At 41.8% G+C, this 26040-nt stretch overlaps 1 protein-coding gene and 1 long non-coding RNA gene across 2 annotated transcripts in view; one reads left to right on the plus strand and one right to left on the minus strand.

The window, feature by feature from the left end:
* Positions 1-26040, minus strand: part of FTO (FTO, alpha-ketoglutarate dependent dioxygenase) — a 343678-nt gene that overhangs the window by 289903 nt on the left and 27735 nt on the right. The gene's annotated exons all lie outside the window — the stretch shown is intronic.
* On the plus strand, positions 15582-18904 carry LOC111739585. The gene is made up of 3 exons (XR_002780315.1): positions 15582-16154; positions 16646-16878; positions 17059-18904. It is a non-coding gene; the product is annotated as an uncharacterized LOC111739585 (long non-coding RNA).

The raw sequence follows: 26040 nt of genomic DNA on the forward strand, positions 1-26040 counted from the left end.
AAGCAGCCAAAACGCGTCTACGTACACTAACGCCCAGCGACGGCACGACCTTTGTAAGCTGTGATCGCTGCTCCATTTGAAGGCCCCACTCGACATCAAAATAAACATATTAAATTGTACCCACATTTCACAATAAAAAGTTACTCTGCAATGGAAAAAGATGAGTGGATTTTTATAATTTGGCATTTGATTTCATTTGGCTTTAAGAAACGCATTGCGGATTGACTGTAATTTCTCAGCAATCGCCGGGCGTACTTGAGAAATCTTGAGAAATCAGAAAATCCAACTTCTAAATGAATCTCGAACGTAATAAGATTTTATGAAGACTAAATGTTGCAATTTATGTAAAGCTACAGCTTATAAACATTTAATTAAACGTTTCTTCATTTAAGCTCTACAATTTTAGGGTTGGAATTTGGAGTCAACACATTTTTTTTTTCAGGTCTCGTCCATTTTTATAGACTCCTAAAAAACTCTGGCCGAGACTGGTAGCTGCTGAGTTCTGGCCAGTGGAATGTGAACAGAAGTGACGAGGGCCACTTCCAGGTCTGGCCCTTACAAAATTCCTAAATGCGTTTCTGCCTGTGAGAACTGGTTGGAATAGAGATAACCTAAGGTGACCTTAGGGTACTGGAGTGGCAGAGCCTCCTCCGACTTGCATCCCTAAATGAATGCATGGAGGAATGCATTCCCACCGATCTGTTTACCTACTTGTTATGTTAACAAACCAAAAAATAAATTTTTATTATTTTCGAGGCAGTATAGAAGATTTTGACATGATTTTTGCTACAGTAGGAACCTACCTTAATATAAAACCCACGATGTCTATAGTGTCTCATAGATAAATGGCCCTGATTAATGATTTACACCTTCATTTTTTTATTTGTGCAATTACTAATTCTTAATAAAAATAATAGCTAACAGTGTATAACAGTTACCATGTACGAGGTTCGGTTTTAAATGCTTGACATAAATTAACTCATTTAATCCTCATAATACTCCTCAGTCGGAGTTACTATAATTATCTTCACTTGACACATAATAAAACTGAGGTATAGAGAAATTAAGTAACCTGTCCAAAGTTACACAACTCATAAGTGGCAGAGCCGGGACTCGAGCCCAAGCAGTAGAGATGTGGCATCTGTGCCTCTGTCAGTATGCTATAAATGTGGACGAAGACGAAAAACTTGAATTCCAGAAGGGCTTGGTTTTCTTCTTTCTTGTCCAGAAGAAGACAAGATAAATGGACATAATAGAACATTCAGCACTAATTCCCCCATGTTTGTGCAATAATTAAAGAGACCCTCGCTAACTCGGGACAGTTATGATGTTCCAATGAAATCCTGACTTTGAAAAGGCAGCCCCCGCCCATGTGGGTAGATAGGTCCAAAAGTCAGTGGGATTACAGCCTCGCTTTCATGAAAATGCAAACGCCTCTGAAAGCGGCTAATGAGTAAATCTGTACTTTTCCAGAGAAGCACAGACTAACTTCCTCGTGGGTTAAATGAGCTGAATATCGGATGAGGACATCCAAAACAAACAGTCACGGACTGGTGGGAGCCAGGGGTGATGTGGCCAAATGCACACTTGAGGATGAATTCCAAATGTGGTCACGAACGTTCTCCCGATTCAAAATAAACAAAGAAACAAGGCAAGTTTTGACATGGACAAGACATCTGAGATCATAAAAAAGCAGCAGCCTCACCAACAGGCCACAAGTCTAGATTAAATGCATATTTCAGATGACTCATAAACCACCCCCAAAATGACCCTGTGCCTGTGGGCCAAACAGAGGCCATTTCTCCACTCACGAAGCTGCCTATCCGTTCCACCGAGGTCCTGCCACACCGAGTTGTCCCTCAGTGCAACAACCGGTGAATCTGCAAGAAGCGTAAGATCCCCTTGTGTCATCTACTAGAATAAGAAATAACTATTTCACCTTCTATGGCAAAAGAGCCACAAGCCCATTTCCCGGCGTCATCCCTAAAGGCAGAACTGACTGGCAGTCACGATGCTGAGTCAAATGGCATTTACCTCTTCTGTGCCCGCTACTTACCAGAAACGTTAACATTTATCGTCTCTTCTAACTGCAAAGAATTTAAAACCTGAGCCCCATCTGGCAACTGAAGAAGAAGACAGGCAGATGTGGAAATGGTCAAAATTCATAGGGCCTCTTTTGAGCGTAACCATGTGAAGGATGCATGATTGAAGGATGTCAAGTCCTGAGATCATTTTAGAAAAGACATCAAATTGGCTCTATTACAACCATGGAAGGAAATCCCAAATGCTGGAGACATCGATCAGTCCCTGAGCATCTACCTAAATAGTATGCAGTGCCTAGACCCGTGCTGGGTATTGTGGCTGCAGAAAAGGAGCTTGCGGCTAACGTTGTCAGAGCAGCCAACAGTAGCCAACATCGGCCCAGTGTCTCCCAGGTATCAGGTACTATACATACCAAGCGCCTTAGCTCCTACTAACTCATTTAAACCTCGAATCCACCCCATGATCAGTCCAGCCAGAATTTCCAGGCACAAGGGGAAAATACATGAATTATTACAATAGAAAGTCAAACCTTTATATGAAACTATTATTTTTGAATGATTTCTGGGGATTCTTTATATACTTTAGGTCGGGAAACAATTTATCCCTTGATTGTTGTTAAATTGTTCAAAATATCCTCAGAACCTGACTTATAAATGTTATGACCCCTAACTTGTAAATGGAGTATGTTGAATGCATCAGATCACAATAACCACAAGGAAATTACTTTCCTTGATGCAGCATTAAAATTCAGGAGTCCCATAGGTTTAATGGCACCTTTAAAAGAGGTACCTTTCCTGTTTAAAAAAAAAAAAAAAAATCAAATCCATAAAGTGAGCCTGGCTCCAAAGCAGCACTAGAAAAAATTAAAAAAGAATGTCAGATTATAGCATTTTAATCAGAAGTTTCACAGCAAAAGATTCAACGTGAAACCCACTACTACTGATAAGAAAATAATTCTAAACGGTGTCAAAATTAGACCTCATATCTACTAAGAACAAATTAGTTCCCATCTTTAAGGTCACATGCAGGTAACAGGCCGGATTGAGCCATCCATCAGGTAAAACAAATGCGTCTGGACAGTGCCTAGACTAAACAGGGCCAAGAATTCCTAAGAAAAACACCACTTATGACAGCAGCGGTCAGCACAGAGGCCTGACCTGGCAGGGACGTGCCCTGTAGCTGCAGGTCTAGAAGGCTCCCCTGCAAATTCTCATCAGACGCTTAATCGATATCACGCCTTAGGACCTGAACTGCTACTATAAAATCAGTATTACCTTTATTTTAAGTAGCAGGAGGAACAATGAGATTATCTTGTTCCTTACAAGTCTGTCATGGAAAACTCTGGCTCATGGTGTGTGTCATCTTCTCTTTTTGCGTGGAAGGAACACGTGTGTGGGGCCTGGAGACAGTCCAGCACTGCAATCCAGGGACGGGAAAGGAAAAGGAATAACGCTTTAGCTCAGGAGAGCTGGGGCCTAAACATTCTTTACAAGCTAAGGATCTCTGTGCTGACGGCTCTCAAAACGGGTATCTCCAGCCTGGCCTCCAGGTTCTCCCTCCTCAACAGCCTGACTGACAGCCCCATAACTTGCCAGAAGCCACTCAAGAAAGTGGGAGAGGCGGGACTTAAAACCACATCATTCAAACTCTAAAATCCCAATTCTTTTCAAGACATTTTAGCAACAAAAATAAGAACTTAATTTGGGGAATTAATTTGAGGAATATATCCTTTCACAAATAGATCTGTATTACATTTCACCGATACTGGGTCCTTAGAGATGAACTTCTTTGTATGCAGTGGGTTCCTGTATCACAGATAGTAAACTCCTTTCAAAGGTCCCTGACTTAGAATCTGCAGACAAAACATTACAGCTGCAAAGGAGAGTCTCACCAGTTTCCCTTCCAATGTTATTATCTTAACTTTATAAGTGACAGAACCTTGTCAATTTAGGTCAGTGTGGTTATGGGGACAAATAATCTGGTTTAGCATAACACATATCAAACATCCAGGAAGCTCATGACAGATACCAAAAGCCACAAAGCCAGATGATCCCTATGACAGGAGAATATCTCTGGTCAATCTCAGCTTCCTGATTAACACATGGTTCAATTATTTCTACTACCACTAAAAAGCAAAATCAAGAACATTACATTAAAACACCATGCGAACACAATCTGTGGGATTTTTTTTTATGTAAATCACGAGTAAAATTAAATTTAAAAAATCAAATTATTTCTTGTCTACCTTTATTCATCATCAATATTGAATATTTTCAATGCTACATAATACCATGAAGTCTAAAAAGATTTATCACTATGAGAAAAAATTACATACAAAAATACAGGGCAACACAAACTGGTCTGGCAAGTATCTTCTGGAACATACTATTCTCTAAATACATCGGCTCAGATAAATATCTTTCAAATCTTTTCTAAGTAATCCAGACACTTCTTCCTTATAATTATTAAATAAATTCACTGCAAGCCAATTTAAAATCGCATTGCATGAAAAGTAAATTGCAAACTTTGTTTGAAAGTAAGAATATGTTAGGCTATTTGGTTCTTTGCTATTCAAGAATCTATTTTTACAGATAATAAAATGATGACTTTTAAGGCACGTTAAATCATGAGACATTGCTCAAATTGAAACCTGTAATGGCAAGAAACTATAACTTTCTAGTCTCTTTTAAGGACTGATTTCGACTTGGCTCTTAGTTGTCTACAAAAGGAGCCTTGCTTTTGTGAAAAGCTACCGCGAACAACAAAATATCACCAAATCAATATTCTTTCCCTTACTTATTTTCCGTTTCCTTCCTTCCTTGCTTTCCCTCTTTTTTATTTTGTTTTGCTTTTAAGATCATAGAGTAGAGAGTTGTATGGCATCGGGTTCAACCCCAAATGACAAAAACCCACACGCTCTCTTCCCCACCCTAGCACGCTCTATGGGTGTAAATATTTCATGGTATTACCATCATTCACTCGGTGCTTATATTGTCTGATCAAGCCTCTATTTCTGTCTGTTAGATACTCTGGAGAATAGCGTTTTTTCATGTCTGCTGCTCAGTCACATAAAGCCCTTGCTTCTCAAAGGTTCTTCAAAGTTCAATAATTTATTAAACACCGTGCTGGGGTCGGTCAGCACTCACAGAAATGCATAACTAAGGAATATGTGGCACTATTAAAGAGTTTCTTTAATAAAAAGAAAAGGTGACTTTAGATAAAATGACAGCATTGCTACTTATCCTAGAGAGGAAGACTCAGAACAGTTGAAGCAATCCTATGCTAAAAGGCAGGAGCTTAGATAAACGGAAGTACCTGGTTACAGGTAACAGTCATTAAAAGCAAATAGTGAAATAGGCAATCTACAGAAGCCTAAAATCAGCCTAAAATCAGAACTCAAGTCCCAGACTTCCCCTTCCTCAGTATAACATCTAGTCAGGTCTGCACTGCTCCTCCTTCTAAATACAATCGAAAATTTACCATTGCAATAAAACACTTTCAAAGCTGGAGACCAATGACGTTTTTAACTTAATGATATTCTTCCCAAAGTCTACTCATTATACTTACTCCTCCTTACTGATCACTGAGCAACGGGCTGAAAGGACACTAAGAATCACTTGTAATACATACAAAAGCAAAATGATAAAAATTTGAGTTGTATGCTTTGATCAGCAAGTATTCGTTGAACTTAGATTCATCAGGAGCCACAGGAGAGAGACTAAGTAGACTGAGACATCACCTGATGTTCACAGCCCACAAAATACCATTGGGTGACAAAGTATCCCCAAAACAGCACAGAATGCATTGCTAAACTGAACAGGAGCCTTCAAGAGCCTCGGTATTTCAGAGAAGGTAGAAACGAGCCAATTTGAGTGACAGTGGTCAAGGAAGACATTAAGGAACAAACTGTTCTCAACATTAAATTTTGTTTTCTTAATTTGATTTCTAAATAAACCTTAGGAAACGAACCTCTGGTACCCAAATTAACAAATAACACAGCAAGTTAACTTCCGTTTAAACATGGCAGATACAAATCAAGTACTTAGCTCCCTCCCAAAACCTAAACGAAATGCCTCTAAAGAAATGAAAATGAAACAAACAAACAAACAAAAAACCCTCAAACCTTCAAGGACAAAGAGAATGAGAGAGAAGATCACAGCAGTTGAAAGATGCCAACCCCACAGTCTGGAAGATGGATAGGGAGTGTTAACTAACATGAGACAGGAAACACCGAAGCCTCCTGGCAGGGCAGGGGTATAAGTGGAAAAGGCGAACATCGGTTCAGTGAGCTGATTCACACCTCCATCTACAGAAAGGCTCAGAGACCAGGTGCCCCTAAAGGCAGCTGGATTTCAGAAGTGGAGCTGAAAACAAGAAGCCTAGTGAGAAGTCTACGAACAAAGGTTAAATCCCACATCCTTTCTTCAACCCCAATAACCAGGCAACCAGCACAGCCCTGAGCAAGCAAAGGAGAGCTGACTGCACTTGGCCCAGGGAGGTCTGGCCCCTACAGCACCCAGCCCAGCTGAGGGCAGGAGTGAGAGCTGCGTGTCGGCCATTAGGACTTTCTCTTTCTCTGGGGTTCTATAATTTCATAAAGTGCCTCAGAAGGGTCATTTTTCACCCCTTCTGCTGGGAACTCGGTGGGTCCTTTTTATTTCAAACTCGTATCTTTTAGATCAAGGAAATTACCTCCTATTACTTCTTTGATAATCTCGTCTCTTCTGACATTTTGGTTCACATTCTACAACCCCTCGAGTTAAATATCAGACGACTTGAACTGGTCCTCTAATTATTTGTCTTATTTTCTATCGCTTTGTCTTTTTGTTCTACGTTCTGAGTTCTACTTTATCTTCTAATCTTAATGAAATTTTTATTTTTGCTGTCATATTTTTAATTTCCAAGAGCTCTCTTGTTCTCTAAATGTTCCCTTTTTAAAAAACACGTTACAGTGGAAAATTTCAAACACACAAAAGTAGAAAGATCTGTACAATAAGCCTTCATGTCCTCATCACATAACTTTAACAATTATCAATACTTGACTAATCTTATTTCTCAACTACAGTTGACGTACAATATTATATTAGTTCCAGGTGTATGATGTAGTAATTAGACATTTATACACCTTACAAAGTGATCATCCCGATAAGTCCAGTACCCAAATGACACCATACCTAGTTATTACAATATTATCGACTACATTCCCAATGCTGTATTTTACACCCCTGGGACTATTTTTATAACTGGCAATTTGCACTTCTTAATCTCTTCACCTTTTTGCTAATCTATTCCCTCATCCTACCTTTTTTTTTCTTTCTGAATTATTGCAAAGTAAATCTCAGACATCGTAATATTTAGACTATAATTCTTCGGCATGTATCTAATATACAAGGACCCCCTTTTTAAAAGTTACAATCACAATCATTATCACAATTAATAAATTAACAATATGAATGTTCCTTTTTATTAACATCTTGTTCCTGTTTCATGATCATAATTTCCCCTCATCTCTCTAAGAAAATTAATTATACTTTGTTTTGAAGTTTTGTCTTCTGCTTTCCAGTGTCTTATTTCTCTGGTTCTTTTTCTTCTGTTTTTGACTTTATGTTCTGTCATTCTTGTGGGAGGCATTCCTTAATGTTTGATGATCCTTGCCTGTCAGTTCACAATTTCAAGCGAAGCCATACGAATGGGACTGGAAGCTGTATGTGCAGAAACCGACTCTGTCAACTGCTGGGCTCGCCGTATGGCGCTATATGGAAGCCTGGCCTTTTCTATAGATATGTCCCCACATTTCAACCTAGATATTTTTCTTTGGGCTGGTCCTATCTCCTTCTCTGGTTTCATTAGCTATATAACCCCTCTAAATAACATCACGAAGGGCAGGCCCTCAGCTGCTTCCAGCCTGGGCAAGTAAATATGGTCTATTTGGACCACATGGCGTTTTAAATTTCAATTGGTAGACAGCTCTTTAAAATAAAGAGCTTTGGAATAACGAGCCACATTTTCAGCCTCTTTCAAAAACTCAGAGTATCTACAAACATATCTACCCGCTGAAGCTAAGTTTCGGCTGGGCCCCTGAGGCGGGATCTGTACTTTCTGTTTCCCCACTGGCTCCCAGTCCTGCTGTCTCTCCCACACGGAGCCAGAGATGCAGTTTTCATTAATCATCTTACCCCTGTGGGCAGGCAAAGTTTAAGGTTCCTGCTGAAATGAGACATGACTGCATAAAAGAAAAAGACATTTGTAAAATAAACTTTCATTTATTTTATTGTGGAAAAAGGGCAGAATAATCCAACGAAACAGTAAGGAAAGGCAAAAGACACCCCAGCACTCGGCAACGACAGAAAAAGAAACAGCGCCGCAAACCCCGAGCGCCCTCAGCACGACGGCCACCAGCTCCTCTCGAAGGGCCAGACGCCAAAGACCCAGATTTCGGCTGTAAAGGTTGGGGAGCGGGGGCTGGGAGGGAGAAAAGAGAACAGAGATGTGTCCTTTGCGTCCCTAAAGAGAAAGGAAATTCTCAAAAATGCTTTTCCTCCACCAAAGGGCAGGAAAATCATAACACTTTATGGGGATAAAGATGGATCAAGTTCTGAATTCATAGATTTAGAAAAGCCATAAAGGCTCTTTTCTTAGATAATGTACTTGGTATTTATATACACAGATACATCTATATATATGTGAATAACGTGGCCGAGCTTAGCAAACACATCAGGGAAATTCCTAGAAGTTTCCAAAGGCAGTTTAGATGTGTTCAGATAACTTTTTAAAACACAAAATAATCAGCCATCGAAAACATCCAGTGACTTTTTTTTTTTTTTTTACTTGTTGGAACCAGATTTTACTCAGACTTAAAAGTCCCCGCCGTGACTCGGGGCTATATACCTATTAGCTAAAAACAACAACGCTACCAAACCTGCTTTGGGATTAACAGCCCTGTCATTTATCCTTTAAATGTTTATCTCCTTTGGTCACAATTTTATTGTAGTTAAACAGCAACTAGTGTGTGACCAGCCGCATTTGAATGCTCTGAGCACACAAAGAGAGAGCACTGTCCTGCTTTCCAGCTGAACGGACATATACTCCCGTGAACAAAAGGCGAGATCGTACCATTCTTCAAATTAAAAGGCAAGAAACAGCAAGGAAAAACATTGCACAGAAAACCTCTCTCTTGGTTCGCTTTACAAATGCTAATGAGAACAAGTGAACCAAGTAACTGCTTTTCTCTTTCAAAAGTTTTAAAAATCGTGGAGAAAGAAAAGTCTCTCTTTTAAAAGGGTTGTGTTATTAATAACAATTATAGCTAAGATAGTACGTATTATGGAGCGTAGATAACATTACAGGAAGGATGGCCGCATGGAAACATCGAGACTGAAACCAACGAGTGGGCGAACTATAGAAGCGGGTGTCACGCAAGGGAACAGAAAGCACCAAATAGACATGACATTTGAAACCTGAAATTTTAAAAAGCTCCCCCAGTCCTCAAGAAAGCAGATGAACTTAAATCCCTGAGGCCCTGTAATAATCTAAGAAAAGATGCTGGTGCTGCCCCCAAAACTGGGAGACAGGACGCCCTGGCCAGACGCGCGCCTTGAGGTCGGCCCTGATGATCATCTTCCTAAATGCGTCAGTTTCTGTCCCAGCCCTCATGTGCCTCTCATACTAACATAGCTCTCATGTCTTTAGTTCTTAAATAATCGAATGCATTATCTTGTTTTGTAGATTGTTTTAATTCGTAGGAGTTGAAAGAAGGAAGAATGAGAAATATCCCCATTTTGACGTTAACATTTAGGATGAGGAAGGGAAATCTAAGGGCTCACGTATTATCTAGGATTACATGTGGCTGCAAGCGACAGAAAATCCAAAATGACGGCGGCTTAACCGGGCCGACAGGGTGGTTTTTCAGACCCCAGCCCCTTCCAGCTCACGAGTCTGCTACCCCTGGCCCTCACCCGCAAGATCCCAATGCAGCATTTCCACTCCGGGCAGCAGGAGGAGAGGAAGGGCCTAAAAAGGAAAGGGCAAAGGACGCACACCAGCTTCCGCCTAAGGCAACGTCCCGGGAAACACCATAGGTGACAGCCTCTTGCTCGATCACATGGCCACACCCGGCTGCAGGGAAGGCTGGGAAATGCAGTCTGTATTCTGAGCAGCTACTGCCCTGAAAATTCCACGACAGAAGGAGGTGAGAAAGGATCTGGGAGTTAACTTGCAGTCTCTACCACAAGCAGGTTTCCAAGTTTTATAAAAGGAGAAATGGTTGATGATTAGTGTCAAAAAATCCTCCTCAGGAAACTTGCAAATGCTTCAAACAGAAGAACCACTGAAATATATGGACTTGATGATGGAGCCCTTGAACTTCTCCCCATAATCCTTCAGGCACACCTCGATGCTCTGGATCAGCCATGAATGTCCTCATGGTCTTTCTCCCTCAGGAGTCAGTGTCCTGTTCCTATGACTCCCACAGACCTGGAGGGACTCGCCTCTGGGTCAGGTCAACTGTCCAAGGTCCTCAGCCCTGCAGCCCAATCGCCTGCCATCATTAAGAAAGAGAGAGGCCTTTCACATCCAAGGGGCAAATCTCACATAAATGACATTTGGCTGATGCCCAAAGGTGACAGGGATGAGAGCAGGATAAATAAAGAATAATGTAGAAGCCAGTTGGGGCCGCCTTTCATTATAGCCCTTTCAAGAGCTATTAATCTTGGTCATAGTCAGTCGGCTAAAAATAATTACTTCTCCTAACACATGTTGTACACAGCAACTGGCAATAGTAACAGGTCAGGCCTCTTACCTAGGAAAGACGTGGCTTCTGGCTTGCCTACAGCCGTGTGAAACGGTGTTTGCACAGTTGTTCTAACACAGGTACCTCTTCCAACTTATCTAACACTGATACTGAAAAGGAAGAACCACCATCAGCAAGACCGTCATGCTACCCCTAAGTCGCAGAAGTACCTGGAAGAATATTTAAAGACGATCAGCAATACTTCACAAGAAGATTTGCTACTTCCTTTGATTTATAATGAAGGTAAAATAAATACATAAGCATCATTTTTTCCCCCAAAGTATCGCATCGTTGAAGTATTTTAATGGAGTGCTGTTGGTCTTAATTCACCACTAATTTCTAGACTCCCCCTTCAATTCGAGGTATCTTTGAACTTGTACATTAGTTTATGGAAAAAGCTCTGGACCTGGAATTCTAAATTATGGGTTCAGCTCTGTAATTAAGCAGCTGTGTAATCCTGAAGAAGCCAACAAGCTCTCTGGGCTTCACCACGCCCCAGCTAAACTATGGGGAAGTCCGCCTCAAAGAAGGTTCTTCCCCGATTTAATGGTACAAGTGGTATCGCTTAATAACAACGGCAATAATAACAATCCATCTAAACTTGTCGAATTTGTAAAAGAACCAGAAAAAGGGTTTATAAGAGGATTCACAGCAGGGTTTAAGTCATAGACCCTTCCAAACCCAGTTCGCTAACAATACACATAAGATATAAAAATTAAACAAAGACGTCGATTGCGTAAAGCGAGGTGCCCTGTCATGCAAACAGATAAACTACAGCAGAAGCAGCCTCGGACTGTGGATCCGTAGGTAGCAAGCAGCAGGAACATGGAGAAAGCGGAATATCTTCTCAATGAAAACACGGCCACCAGATCTCCTGCAGGTGGAAAGACAGCATGGCGATCCTCGCTTCAAATGACAGCAGAAAGCTTCAGATGTAGTGGGGAAAGGAGCTGTTTCTACAATCCCACACTTCCCGGCTGTGGAAATGGTGAGATTCTGCCCGATTTCAAAGAGACATCTAAATTACAGCGGGGGCCACTGTGTCCACTACTGCGAGCAGAAACTGCTCACCTCTCAAGGCGGGAGTCCTACCTAGGACACGTGGGGACGTGCTCGGGGATTTGTAACGATTAGGAAAGACACAGACCTAAGTGGCACCAAATAATAAAATGCAGGAACCGAATCACGGGACCTCCTAGAACCAGGAAAAATTCTGGCAAATATTTGGTAAGTTGCAGGAAGTTGGTGGCACAGATGCAAAACTCAGAAGAATATTTTCAATTACGCCACCAATAAAAAGGTTTCAGTTCCTAGAGGAGCAGCTACAAATCTTAGAACATTTTCATACTTTATTCATCCTTATCAAGCTTGATGAAATAAAAACCCACACTGAAAACCTATCCCTGGATTTTTTCAAAAACCTCAATATAGGGTTCTTAAAAAAAAAAAAAAAGAAAAAGAAAAGTCACATCTGACAATGTGAATTTTACTTGCAAACTCTTTATACCTTGGGGAGAATGGGTTTACTTTTATTATAACTATAAACTTCATTTATCATATCACAGGAGACATTAAAATAATTGAGGGCAATCCGATATAGTTTTCTGCAAGCCACATTCTTGCCCTGCAGATACACTGCTACCACACAGCTGGGTTAGGAGACAGTGTAAAAATTACTGTGGAACCACATAATTGCTCCGTCATTAGCGGTTGGGGGCTGGGGGATGAGTCTTAAAACAAATTATTCCACATGGACTGAAAAAGGGTACGCACAAACAGATGCGAGATTGGTTGCTGAGCTGTAGTATAGAAATCGACTAAAAAAATTTTTTTTTAAGATAATATTTGAACATTAACTACCCTCTTGAGTTAAAATTCCTAAAAAAAAAAAAAAAGTGATTTATATTCAAATCCCCACTGAGCCAGCTAATCTACTCACGCAGGCCCATCCGCATGTACCACATTTGGTTCAGCAGCTGATAAACATTTGTGCTGTTTCCATTTTCTGGCTATTATGAATAACGCTGCTGCGGACCAAAAACAAGAAGTGTATTAAAAAAGTCTAACCCCGCAAAAGGCTGTCTTTCTCCCATTACTTAATCCACCCAAACTGTCCCTCCTAAATTACTGTGAATCTTTGCAGAGATATTCTATCTTTATGTAATAAGCATTTTACACAAATAGTAAGACAGGCATTCTGTACCTTGCTGTTTTAATTTAAATATCTTGAAGATAGTCCCATAGTTGAACACAGAGAACAGTCTCTTCTTAATGGTACAGGAGGAGCTAACTGGCTACGTTTTCCTCTATTTTTTGAATGTGTCCCCTAATGACGGACATTTAGGTTGTATCTTATGTTTTGCCACTACGAACAATGCCACGGTGAAATTCTTGGACATGACTTTGTCTACACACATCAGTATAAGAAGTGGAATAAACTCATGTGAGTAAAATAGCTCGGTCAAAGGAGATTGGAATGGAAATCAAATTTCGTTTCCGGGAGATTTTAATACAAAAAGGTATAATATAAGAGCTTTGAATCCTGACTATTGCTTGAATAAGAGGGTTTATAATCAGCTGTATCACCAGAAAACGAGCTTTCCACTGCATAACTTTTGTGAATATATTTATTGAGATATCATTCACATAACATCCACCCATTTAGAATGCACAAGTCAACGGTTTTTAGTACACTCACAGAGTTGTGCAGCGATCACCCCAATCTAAGTTTAGAACTCTGTCATCACAGCAAAAGAAACCCCCATACGCATTATCGGTCACACTCAGTCCCCACTTCACCCCATGCCCAGCCCTAGGCAATCACGACTCCGCTTTCTGTCTCTGTAGATTTGCTTATTACATTTTGTATCAATGGATTCATACGATGTGTAGTCTCTTGTGTTTGGCTTTCCCTTCAGCATAACATTGTCAAGGTCCATTCATGTTGGAGCATGTATCGGTACTTCACTCTTTATGACAGTATCATATTCCATCATATGGCTACATGACATTTTGCGTATCCATGCATCAGCTGATGGCCATTTGGGGTTGCTTCTGTTTTTTGGCTATTATGAGCATTTGTGTGCAAGTTTTTGTGTGGCCATGTTTTCATTACTTGCGGGTATGTGTCTATGAGTGAGCAAGTGAGTGAGTGAGTGAACTGACAGAAATGCACATAAAAAAATTTTTTTAAACAGGAGTGTCACCTGGGAAAAAAGAGAAAACAAAACATCGACACCAAAGAGATTAACAAGAAGACTTTAGCAATACTTTGAGGCCAGAAGACATTAATATTTTTAAAACCTTCCAAAACATGACATTTATTTGATAACAAAAGTGAATATGAAAATTAAAGAAATGTCCATACATACTAGGTTTAAACAAATCCAGAACTGTCACCAGCCAAGTGTACAGAAGAGGAAACTTTCTATTTGTTCCCACCTATGGCCTTCTACTTCTTCTCAGTTCTCATCCTCTGACATGTCTTACCTCCCATGTTCTGTGCGCAATTCACTATGAACTTGCTCTGAACTTGTACTATGTTCCATGCTCCATGCTAGCAGAAAGACACAGAAATTAGTAAAACCCTCGCATTCCTGTTCTCAAGGAACCCACATTTTAGAGAGTGTGATACTTTTTGATAATAGTATATGGAGACGCGAAGAGTACAAAGAAGAGAAAGCAAACTTTTTCCAATAAAGAGCAAGACAGTAAATATCTCAGGCTTTGTAGGCCACATGTGGTCCCGACTGAATAGTCTCCTTTTTTTTAAACAATCTTTTAGAAATGTGAAAACCATTCTTAGCTCAAAGGCCAGCCTCTTGTATAAACCATACACAAAGAGAAAAATTACAGGTTTAATCTTACAACTTAAAATTCACTAATACGAGTTAAAGAAGCCTCAACTCAATTCTGGCTCTTCTTACTAATTATTCGCTTATTTCCACGACCCTGTTTATACCAACATTGTTTCTCTCACAGATGCCTTGGTGATTGGTGAAACGACTCTTTTTCTGCCCCTAAATTACGTCTCCCCTTCAATTCCCAATGGATACTACATTCTGCAAAGCTAGCTGAAATCCTGTTGAATGCTAGGCCCTAGATCATACACACACACAAGCGCGCGTGCGCGCGCACACACACACACGCACACAATCTCTTCCTGTACTAATCCCTCTGTATTAGTGAGAATGGTCTGGGCTACACTGTGAATAAACTCCCAAATCTCAAGGGCTTAATACAACAAAGGTCGCCCTTGCTCAAGTTCCCTGTCCAACATGAGCCAGTGCGGGCAGGGAGTGGGCTCTGCTCCACAGTCACTCACAGATCCAGCCTAATGGAGACCCTGACTCCTGGACACAGGGCCCCAAAGGTCACTGTGGTTGAGAAAGGAGAAGCATGCAAGTGGCAGAGTAGCTCTTAGATACCGTAGCCAGGAAACAAGACCCAGCACTTCCACTTATGTCTCATTGGTCAGAACTGATCACATGACCCTACCTAACTACAAGGAAGTTGGGAACTGTAATCTTCCCAGATGCTCAGAAAGAAGAGCAAACACTAGGGGTTTGGACAGAAAAAGCTGAAATAGATACAGGATGCCAGAAACGACCGCGCCAAGGCTGGGTGTGCCTCACTGATCCCACGGTTATACATTATGCATGACTGCTACGGTAGGTATGCAGACCATCCAGGCACAAATAAATCCACATGCGTCACCCTTAGACTCTCCAGGCTAGTAAAGCCAGGTCCTCACACCACGTTCCTGACCTCGGTGCAGCAGAAATGAACAGGGTCACTTAGTCACTTAGCCACTCGCCTCTGGGATTAAGTTATCGGACTTACCCTAGAAGCAGCTCCAAGACTAATCAAATTTTAGGCTTATCTAAAGTAATTCCACCATTACCTAAACGGTGGTATTATTTTATCTAAAGTAATACAACACCATTAACGGCAAATATGCACTGAAACGCATCCCAGAGAACTTGATGAGAAACCGGTAACTGATCATTTTGACAGAAAGACTCTGAGCATCTTCCTGTAGGCGGACCCCCTTGTCCCCCCTATATGCCCTACACTTCCTTTGAGGACGCATCGCATGAAACCTGCCTATCCTCCTCATATCCAGAATGCTGTGCTCAGTACTTTGCGCCTAGTAAGGTGCTCAACAAACACTTCCTTATTTGAATGAAACAAAGCAGGAAGTGACTCGATGAATTACAGTGGAGCCGCGTCCTGTTAGAGCACTGCCCCTTTCACAGCGACATCTGAGGCCTGAAGAGCTGGGGCAGAAAGAGCTGCACGCTTCCCAGAGGCCTCGCAGAAGGTATGCGGAGCGGGTAGCCAAGTTGGGCTTTGGCTCGTACTGCCCCAAGGACACTGACAAATGGCCCAATAATAACCCATCTGAGTCTCAGAAGTCACTCCTTAGAGCTGCTCCATAAAAGCCAAAGGGAATTATTCATTAGCAAGTGTGAATAACACCAGATACCACCAGCAGACTGTGTTTGGCTTTGCTGAATTATTCATTAGCGTTTGTGAGAAATGTACAATCTGAAGGGTGTTAAACCGATCCAGACTGTTCGGCAATGTTTGTTTTGCTTTAAAAAGATTTAAAAAAAAAAAAAAAAAAAGATCACCTCCAAGCTACAGTTCTTATATTTAAGACCGGTTATAAATCTGGCTGAACGAGTAGGTGAAGAGTAGAAAGCCAAGTAAGAAGGGGGCATCGGCGTTCTCATTTCCTATTCCTCATTATAATGACGGGCAGTAGACTGAACCAATGTTTGTTTACCTGTCCACATCTTGCCTTTTTAGATGCCGTGTGGTCAAAGACAGGAAGAGCTGCACAATGAGATTCAGATGTGGAGAGGAAGAAAACTCCTTTGAGTCCTGTCACGAAGCAGATGCAAATTTAATTACTGCGCGTTAAGCTTTCCATCTTGTCTAGGTGTCCTTGGAAAGCAACTGTAAACAAGAGGCACACGGCAATCAGGTGTCAGGGGCTCATTTGATCTGCTCCGAAATATGTCACAAATCCCTGGCAGGAAGTGAGTTGGGAAGGGGAACAAAGGAAGAGAACTGACAGGGTGGGAGGCAGATCTTGGGGGTGCGCCTGTTAGCGCTGGGGGCTGCTTCCACTCCCAGCACCACCTTGCCAGAGGAAGTGCTGCCTACCTGACAAAGCCCTCTCATCTCACATTTGTTATACATTTTCCTGTGGTCCGCAGAAATCACCACCACGACTGGGGGAGTCAACTGGAGAGAAACTAAGCACCATTAAATTATTCGCGACTAAAGAGAACCTAGCACGAGCCGATTTTTTTTTAAAGGTGATTGGAGAAATCTGGAAATTAATGCAGAATCTAAATTCGGGTAAAAGAGAACATATCAGCCAGCAGTCTCAAAGAAAACCCTGGGCCAAGCTGTGTTCCCATCTCTTTAATGTACCCTAACTGAATGAGAAGAATGTTCCGTTCTATGAAACTCCGGGTCTGAACCGGAGCTGTCAAATGTCCCGCTGTTTCTATGATAACGGGGGCTGCGTTTGTAGGCACGTAAAAGGAAGTGATCCCTGGGTGTACACAATTTGTAATTCTGCAAAGACCCTATAGCCTTCCTGAAGGGAGCTCACATCCAGAGCACCCTGATCACATCTACGAGACAAGTGCAGAAAACAGATTTCTGTACTCAGAGCCAGGCCATGCTTTCTCCACAAGTGCTCTCTGCTGAATTAGTTTATAGGAATTTTACATTTTATTGACTTAAGTCAAACTCTCCCCATCGCTATAATGACACAACAGTTTCCAAATGGAGAAGGAAAAAAATCTGAGAGCGACCAAGCTCTATTAACCTGGAAGCAAATTAACCAATCTCTCTAAGCTTCAATTTCCTCAACTCTAAAATCAGGGAGAGAATGGCAAGCACATAGGGCTCCTGTGAGGATTACAGAAGATAAGACATGTTAGTTACAGCCAGCATTGTCAAAGAACAGCGAAATTAATATTAATAATGCAATCGTCATTTGCCTAGTAACACAAGTATTCCCGGGATAATAACTTGTATTAAAATTGTGGTTAAAATTCTCTGTAAACATGCTACAATTATTTCATCACCTAACATACCTAGATGAGCACAGAAGTTCTTCACCCCACTTTACTACTATTATGAATGAGAAAGAGGCATCGAACCCTCATCTCATTTCCAGAGGATTCATCTATGACCTGAATGCCAGCCCGTGAGCAGGAGGAACAGGAGTGGAGAGTCAAGGACACAAAGGGCAACTGGAATCACCAGAGTGCAAGTCCCATTGATTCTTTAACCTCACTGTTACCTAATCTTCCTTACATCCACCTTAGGGTTCTTCCCGGAGTAGGGCACAGGAGGAAAGCGAGAACCGAGAGGAGACACCTAGTGGTCAAGTGAGTTTCCATCCAGACGACAGTTAACGGGCAAATGATGTTAGCTTCGAGAACTTGATAATCCACGTGATAAGTACATTAAAAGCAAGAAAGAGAGAAACAAACATTTAAAAGAAATGTAGTACTTTATGTACTAAACGAAGCTGCGTTTTAACTCCTGTTTCAAACTAACTAAAAGTCACTGGTTCTACAGACTGGAACGGGCCAGTCATGGAGAGAAGGCAGGCTTCTGGGCTTACACACACCTGGGTTCAAACTCTAGCTCTTCTACCTTCTCATTGATAGGGCAAAACTTTCTGACCTTTTCCACATCATGGAGCATGTAGAAAACAAGAATTCTGCAAGGCGCGTTGGAGTAAAGAGAAGACGCTGCCACAGCAGGAGCTGGAGGGTGCCGAGGGACCCAGCTGCCCAGTCCCCACCTGCTCACTCCAAGAGCTAAGGGGAGCTAAGTATCTCCACAACCTATACGACCCACTCGAGGGACACCGGTGGGATGTGCTCCTTAAACAATCTACTTAATATTATTGGGCCCTAGTTTCTTCATATGTAAATTGGGGCAAATAATATCTACTTCACAGGTTCTTATGTGGATTCAATCAGATAACTTATGTTAATAAAATGCCTGGCACACACGAGGCACTCAGTAAATAAAGGTTTCTTTTCTTTCTTTTGTTACTTCTCTCAGCATCGATGCATAGGAATCCTTTTATAGCAACAAGCTAAGTTTCGAGCTACATAATATAATTTATAAGTAATAACAATAATCACAGCTATTGTCTGAGTGCATGTTATAAACCAGACAAGGGCAAGGTTGCTACCTCCCTGAACCCTTACGGCCACCTCAGAAGGCGGGTACGGCAGATGCTACCTGTTACCCACCCAGTGTCTATTCTGACAATTTTTTCTTGTCAACAAAGTGCTAATTTTGATATGGGCAACAATGGACCCACCCAAAACGCTTGCTCTCCCAGACTTCCCTGCAGTGGGAGTGGCCATGTGACAGTTCTAGTTGATGAAATAGAAGTGCCAGTTGGCTATTACTTTCCTAAAAAAAAAAAAAGCATTTCTCCCCTTCTCTTCCTGCCTAGGTCTCCAAAAACTGTCTGAGGTCTATCTAGCACCTTTAAATGACATCTCATGCTAACAGAAGCGACCTCTAAGAAGGCCCCCAATAATCCAGCTTGCTGGTATTCACATCCTCGTGTAATTCTTCCTCTTGAGTGAAGGTGAGCCTAGCGACACTTCTCACAAACAGAATAAATACTACAGAAGTCAGGGGATATTACTTCCAAAATTAGGTTACAAAAAGACTATAAATCTATCTCTCCCTCTCTCTCTCCCCCTGTCTCTGTCTCTCTCTCTCTCTCTCTCTTTCTCTCTCTCTCTCTTTCTCTCAGAGACACTGTGGGAAGTTAACTGCCATGCTGTAAGCTACCCTACATGGAGAGGCCCACGTGGCTAGGAGCAGATGTCTCCTCCAGCCAACAGCCAGCGAGGGTCTGCAGCCCGCCAACAGCCACAGAGTGAGCTTGGACACAGACCCCTCCACCAGGAGTCAAGTCTTGAAATAAAAGCAGCCTCGGCCAACATCTTGAGGGCATCCTTATGAGAAACCCTTAGCCAAAGGCACCCTGCTAAGCTGTATCTGTATTCCTGAGCCACAGAAACTGTAAGAGAATAAATATGTGTTGATTCAAGTCGTTAAGTTTTGTGGTAATTTGTCACACAGAAATGACAGTCTATTCGCCATCTCTCAATGAAATTACATGCTGAGAATGGCAGAACAGGATGCTGAAAGGATCTGGGGTCCTCGTGAATTCTTGGACAGTACCACTACCACTACCCATCCATGATTCAGGTGAGAAAAATGACCCTTTATCTCATTTAACAATTAAAACCAATTCTAAGTGATACCATAAATACCATTATTATTACTATTCCCTGGTAACATCTACTGGGTTTTTACATAAAAAGAAAAGTAGCGGTTCTCAGCTTTTAATTCAATGGAATGAATGAACAAAGAGAAAAAGAATTCAATAGAAGTTACTGGTGATAGTAATATTCCATAAAAAGGATGGATTACAATAGCACATAGGATAACACCGTTGTTTAAAAAATACACACACATACATTCATGCAAATGCACAAGAAAAATGTCTTAAAGGCTATCGTCAAGGGGTCAGCAAAGTATTTTCTGGAAAGGGCAGAGAGCAAATATTTCAGGCTTCGGAGGCCATCGGTTTGTCACGATTACTTGTCGAGTCTGCCATCGGAGCACGAAGGCGGGCATGTACAACATGTAAATGAGCAAGCTTGGGCGTGTTCCAGTAAGATTCTATTTACGGAAACCAAATTTTAAATTTCACGTTATTTTCGCGTGTCATGAAATATTCTTCTTATTTCTTTCGACCACTTGAAAATGTAAATACCATTCTTAGCTCATGGGCCACACAGAAACAGGTGGCAGGCCAGGTCTGGTCCACAGGCTGTAGGCGACGAACCCCTGTCATGGGCCACAATATTCACAGTGATGATGTTTGTCTGGGAAGTAAGATTAAGGATGACTTTTACTTTCTTTTTTAAACCTTTCGGCATTGTCTGAACATATGATCCCATATTTTATAATTACGATACACGGTGAAGTTCCTGTGAGACACAGGGATGTTGAAAAGCACTGAGCAAGGAAGAGATCCGGTTCCCACCGATCAGCAGTGAAAACTGTCAGCTAAGTCAGAGAGAGCATCGTCAGAGGCCCTACGCCGATTCTCCAAACTGGACAGAAACCGTGGATAGATGCTGGGAGAACCTACGGTGAAATGCGCATGTTCTCTCTCCCGCCCAAAAGAAAAATGAAACTATGCCACACTGAGCAGAATCACAAGAAAAACCTGAAAATATTATATAAAGCATTTCTTCAATTCTATATCACATTAGAAGTTTTGCATTTTCAGAACCTATTCTATTCGCTCAGCAGAAACGGAACATGGCAATATAATTTACTATAAAATTCTTATTTGCAAAGTTGTCAAAATATATGTAACGTTCTTAAGCATTATAAAACAGGTGTAACTGATGACATCCAGTCACTATGTCCAGCTCTTAAAAAAAAACCCACTTTACAGCTACCCAGGTAACTAACTACACATGTAATATTCAGCTTTGTAGGCACAATGTCATGAAGCCATTCTAGCTGTCACCGTTCCTGTAGGAAAACAGTAAGACAGGGAAAACACAAGTTCTGGTGTTTCTTGTTAACATTTACCTTGTGATCCTAGGGTTAGAGATGATGCTGCTAAATATTCATGTCAGATTACAAGGCAGGCACATCTTTCTAACTTTGAAAAGGCTGTATCTATAGTCTGAGAGAAAGTCGACATAATCATCTTAATTTCTTCAAAACAAGTGCCTCCCGGTCCTTATATTCTTGTTCCCCGTGTCCATCTACGATGGATCCCTGAAGATCAAACTCTGTATTTGTCCCTTTTTTTAAAACAAAACAAAAAAGGTAGTTTTAATCATATGCAAATATTTTTAAAGACAATATAACTATCAGAAGCACTAAGATCTATACATGGACAAGCGTTGCCATCTCATAACCTTTAAAAAATCATTGATTTTGTTATATGAATTATTCTTTGATTTTTTTTTTAAATGTAGGCAGAAGAAATACAATCTTATGAATAGAAAAAACGTGGGGACGGGAAATATGATCTCCAACACAGCTCTCTAAGTAGACAATTCCAAGCTTTCAAAGCACTTTTGGATGATGTGTTGTTTCGAACCATGGATGCCTCTTTCCCCCTGTTCGCACACAGACATCTCATCGGCCTGTTGACTTGGACTTTTCATCTACAAAATAACAGTAAGACTATTTTTCTTTGGCTAACTCGCAGAATTATGAGAATTAAATGAGAGGTACAAAGATGGACAACAGCAAGTGCTGGCAAGGATGTAAAGAAGTGGAGCCCTTTTTACATTGCTTGTGGGATACAGCGTGGAAGTATCACTTTGCAAAACAGTTTTAGCAGCTCCTCAAAAAGCTAAACATAGACTTCTCGTGTAACCCAGCAGTTCTACTCCTGGGTACATACCCGAGAGAAATAAAAACATGTCTACATGCAAATTTGTTCACAGATGGTTGCAGCAGCATTATTCATCATAGTCGAAAAATGGAAACAACTCGAATGTCCATCAAGCGATGAATGGGTAAATAAAATGTGGTATATCCATATAATGAAATATTATTCAGCCATAAAAAGAGAGGATTTATATATTCTACAAGATGGATGCACCTTAAAAACATATAGATTATGCTAAGTAAAAGAAGCCAGTCACAAGAAACTATATATTATGATCCCACTTATATGAAATGTGTATAATAGGCAAATCTATTACACAGAAAGTAGATTAGTAGTTGCTTAGGGCTGGGTGTGGGTGATAGGAGTGAATAAGGAATGACAGCTAATGAGTACAGGGTTTCTTTTAGAGAAGACATTATAAAATTAGATTTCGGTGGTGATGACTGCACAACCCTGTAAATATACAAAAAAAAAAAACCCACAAAACATTGAATTATATACTTTAAATGGGTCAACTATGTATGTAAATTATATCTCAATAAATTCGTTTTTTTGTTTTTTTTAAAAAGAGTGCTCATCTCCACTGGAGAAGCTGGGAAGAATAAGAGGGAGAGTCATTTTCCATTATAATCTCTCCGTACAATGCGATTATTTTTAACATACGAATGTCAATACGATGAACAAAAATAACTACTGAAAAAAGTCAGCGCAAAACTGAACGGATGTCACTGAGCGCACATTCTGCCCTCATAGTCCGTCTAAGAGAACGGACCTACGTTCCCCCAGCGGGTAGCACACAGGCAAAATAAATGAAGACTCGTACTGCAGCTGGGTAACAAGCAGCCGCCATCGCACGCATGTGTGCGTGTGCACCTACACATATGAATCTCCCTCACGCGGAGAAATGAGTCAAATGCATCCATCCTGCAAAGTTAAAAGTAGCATCGTGACAGGCCTTCTGTCGGCGAAAACTGCACTGTGCTCTGTAGAAAGGATGCTGATAGGGCTCTCGCTCTCCGAGGAGGCGCCATCACAGAGAACCCAAGCCCGCCAGGGCCGCGGGGACGTACAAAGTGATCAGAGACTGAGCTGATAAACAAGACATCGCGATGGAAGGATCTGCGGAGGCAGAAATTTTAGAGCTAAATCTTGAGAAGGAGCTGGATTCTCCCCAAGATGAACCAGTGGAAGGGAGGAAGACGGTGGGTTGGATGATGAAGTGAGTTGAAAGGGGCATAAGATATGCTGATATATGATATACACCGATATATTATAATGATAAAATAAATGGTAAGAGATGGGCTGCAAGCGGGGAGGTCAGAAGGGGCAGAGCTGGGAGGGGAAGGTTCAGGTAGATAGTGGCCTGGAAATAGGACACACGTGCACCTGTGGCTCTTGGATTTTATCCTACAGGCCACAGGAGCACATTTAACTAAGACCTCCAATGAATTAAGACCAGAGTCCAATAATAAGAAAAACCATTTTGTTAGCTAAGTAAAAGACAGACTGGCAAAACGGGTGCTGGGGAGCAGGGAAGAACAGGGGCAAGGAAACCAGTCTGGAGGCTACTGCGATTTTTGCTGGAAGGAGGCATTTTGAGATCGTCTAAATTAAAGCAGACGCAATGAGAATGAGGAGGGATCCGATTTTAGAGCCGCTGACGGACTGAGAAGGAGATGGTGAGAGGAAGGAAGAAAGACCCCAAGATCTGCAGAAAGGAAATCGACACCGACTAAGGAGGGAAAGAGATTATGAATTGATGGCGGCGTACTGCAAAGGCACTACGCTGGGAGTCTGACTTGATCTGCCCCAGCGTAGCAGAGAATAGAGAGGTGCAATCGACTTTCTTCAGTCCGATGGAGACCACCGACTCGGCAGCCAGACCGCTGTGTTCAAGCCCAGCCTTACCAGCTTTCAGCTGGAGATCTCCCAGTACATCATTTAACCTCTCCAGCCCCAGCTTCTTCATCTGTAAAACAGAGATAAGAAGACCTATTTTGTAGGGATAACGTGTGTATTAAATGAGATGAAGTGAACAGACAGTGCTCTGCACATATCAAGTGCCGTATTATCAGTGCTTGCTTTTTCTAGTATGGCATCTACGCGGGGATGGATTTATCTCCATTCTACAGGATAAGAAACTGAGGCTCAGGGAAACCATTTCTTACACAGTCAGTTAGAAGTGGAAACTTTTATCTGTGTGGCTCCAAAGGTGACAGTATTTACACTGTGCAATGCTGCTTCCTGAGGGGCTAATTCAATCACCCGCTCCAAGAAGTACATGAAATTCTCAGATTGCCACTGTCTCAGGACTCAGGCATGGCATCTCGGTCAGCTCAGGCTGCCGGGACAAAATACTACAGACTGGGGGCTTAGACAACAGAAATTTACTTCTCATAGTTCTGGACGCTGGGAAGTCTGAGATCAAGATGCTGCTGACGAGACAGGTCTCATTCTGACATTTCTTCCCGCGGTTTGAAGGCAGTCACAATTCACCATGTGCTCACATGACCCCTATGCATACGCGTAGAGAGAGAAAAAGAGTTCTCCAATGTCTCTTCTTAAAAGGGCACTAATCCCATCACGAGGGCCCACCCCTCTGACCTCACCTCACCCTAATTATCTCCCCAAATACCCATCTCCAAATACCATCACATTGCGGGTTAGGGCTTCAACATATAAATTTTGAGGAGACACAAACATTCAGCCCATAACACAGGTAAATCTTATTCCTTTTCACCAGGTACTAGATTTCCCAGCATCCCTTGCACCTAAGAATGGCCAAGCCATCCAGATCTGGCCAATGGGACATAATGAGGACTCTGCTGGCAGGCTTGTGGGAAATATTTGCCTCCTAATATAAAAACTCCCTTTTATCTTCTCTTTTGGCTCTGATACCAATTCCTAAGCAGGGGGCAGGGTGAGATTCCCACACCACTGAGTAATTCTCCAGACACCAGCATGGGAAGCAGGAGTCCAATTCAATTCTGACACTGTCCACCAGGAGATTGTGTCGGATCCTACAGGTTAAGGGGTCCGTCCGACAAGACTCTCCCCCGATATTTCATTTACCCATGCTTCTCGCCAAGTGGCTATAGACTGGGTGTTCCAACGATTCCTTCCTCGGGCTTCAGATGCCAGTCACAAGTCCATCCTGGAAGCACCCTGAATCCAGTCTGTTGGAGTTTTTATGGAGGCTTCATCACATAGGCATGATTGATTAAGTCATTGGGGACTGAACTCAATCTCCAGCCCCTGTCCCCGCCCTGGAGGTAGGGGGTGGGAGTTCCAACGCTCTAATCCTGTGGTTGGCTCCACTGGCCACTAGCCCCCACCCTCCAGTGCTTTCCAAAGGTCACTTCATTAACATAACAAAAGACACTGTTAGCACTCTCCACACTTAGGAAATACCAAAGGTTTGGGAGCTGTGAGCCAGAAGCCAGGGAAGAAGACCAAACATACATGAGAAATATATTTTGGTCATCTGAAAGAACAAATAGATATTTTTCTTATAAATCACAATATCGTATCTTCCCACCCTCTTCTTCCTGTCTTGAACACAGTTCCATGGGGACATGATGCTCAGCACTATTGTAACCATCTTGTGATGGTTGTCTTGGTCGCTAGGTTACAAGCCAACAGACCAAAAAGTCCATGTGCTCAAGATGGCAGAGCAAAAAACTAGAGAGTCCCAGCGTCCTGGATCATA

The sequence above is a fragment of the Pteropus vampyrus genome, unplaced genomic scaffold, assembly GCF_000151845.1.
Source record: "Pteropus vampyrus isolate Shadow unplaced genomic scaffold, Pvam_2.0 Scaffold51, whole genome shotgun sequence".
In the NCBI taxonomy this organism is placed as follows: domain Eukaryota; kingdom Metazoa; phylum Chordata; class Mammalia; order Chiroptera; family Pteropodidae; genus Pteropus; species Pteropus vampyrus.